The sequence below is a fragment of the Perkinsus marinus genome, assembly GCF_000006405.1.
Source record: "Perkinsus marinus ATCC 50983 genomic scaffold scf_1104296947142, whole genome shotgun sequence".
Taxonomy (NCBI): domain Eukaryota; phylum Perkinsozoa; order Perkinsida; family Perkinsidae; genus Perkinsus; species Perkinsus marinus.
The window spans coordinates 6,125-7,871 of record NW_003210691.1 but is presented as its reverse complement, the minus strand read 5'-3'; positions in this window follow the sequence as shown (position 1 = coordinate 7,871).

The following is a 1,747-nucleotide window of genomic DNA, read 5'->3' as shown; positions in this document are numbered from 1 at the left end:
GCTTCGTCTCGACCATATTGAGAGATCTGCATCCAGCTTGCTGGAGACTTCTTCTGTATCTGTCGGTGAGTACGATCTTCGGTGTTTATAGTTCTTTCTTACTTGCTGGTTAGTACGGTTTTCTTCAGCTCGGAGTGGAATCTCTCCACGGCGTTATTGGTTCTCGGACCTAAGCTCCTTCATACTACATAAAGTGAGTTATTGGACCAACCTGACACCTCGCTGGAGTATATACCCCAGTGGCTCCTCCCGTCGTCGTCTGTTCGGTATCCGTCTATGTCTTCGAGGAACATGTTGATGGCCTCTCGTTCTGCATCACTTGTTGTCACGACGCTGTCCAAAGACTCTGATTAATTATATTCATATAGTCGTGTCGAGCTCATCACAATTTTAGTAGGATTCTCATCTGAGCTCCATTTTTTGAGGAATAAGTCCCTCAGCCTTCTCCATTCTGCTCTATTCCAGGCTTCTGACATCAGGTCTAAGTCCTTGTTGATGAGGGCCCAGGTCTTCATAGTCAAGCGGGCGTTCGTCTTGGCTTTGCGAGCTCGTTGCTTCATGTGGTAGAAACACGATATGATTACGACGCTGCCACCAAGTGCTGCTCGGACACCGCTATGTAAGCTCGGTGAGCCACCCAATGGATGGATGGCATCCATCACAACCTCCGATGGTTCGATGTTGGTCAGGTCGATCGCCCTCGCTGCTGCTATCAACCCCCGCAGGGAAGTGTGCCACGGAGTTAGTGGATTCTCGTCTCATCATGCACAGGGCAACTGGCTGAGCCGTTCCTCCTCGGGGCAGGACACAAACCACAGTGAGTACAACATTTGCGAATATCATGTTGTAGGTTGCATCCAAACCGATAGTCGTAGAGCCTTGTAGATGCCTCAACATTCTCAGACTTGTGAAGACCATGGCCAGCTCCGTCACCTCGTATCTACCATTTGGCTTCAATTCTTTCTCGCAAAGGATGTTGTCCAGGATGAAGCAGCGATCCGCTTCGTGAACATTGGTAAGGTCATCGTCCGTTGCGGAGCCGCTCTCTACTGCATTCAGACTCGCCGAGACTGGGACCATTTGTTGCCGAAGCTCCTCCAAATACAGGCGTAGGTTACTGCCTTGCTCGATGAAGCTGTCGAGGTTTAAGCCACCCTTGCCGTTATCCTTGAGCGATCGGTAGACACCACGGACTTGGGTATATTTTCGGAGCCCTTTGTTAGCAAGGAACTCCACAGTACCATTACTATAATTACCTGCTACAAATCGCTCGTTAGTCTTCTCTCGTAGCTCATGGAGCGTGAGACTCGGCGAAGAGTGGAGAAGTTGTGCCCAATGGTCTACGATGTCAGGAGGTACGTAACAGCTCCTACATATTTCTCCCCCGTTAGGGTGCTCGCCACCATGATGCCTCCATTTTCCCAGTGTTGCAGGTACGTTCTTAATAGGGTAAAAGCAGCACTGTTCTCCGTTCATACGAACGAGCACCTCGGAGAACCGGCAGGTATGCGTTTGCCACAGGCGCCAGTCAGGGCGGGAGCCTTTGGAAGGTTGCTCGCCCTGAGCTCGGTTTGACACCGTACGCTTGCACTGCAAGATGCACCGTACCACTCGATGCGCCGTCAGAGCCCCACAGACGTGAAGTGGAAGTTGTCGTCTTGTGAATATGGCTTTGCCATCGCTACCCCTCACTGTGAACGTGGAACGGCGTATCTCACTTGGTCGACAGTGTTGTCAAAGAGCACCT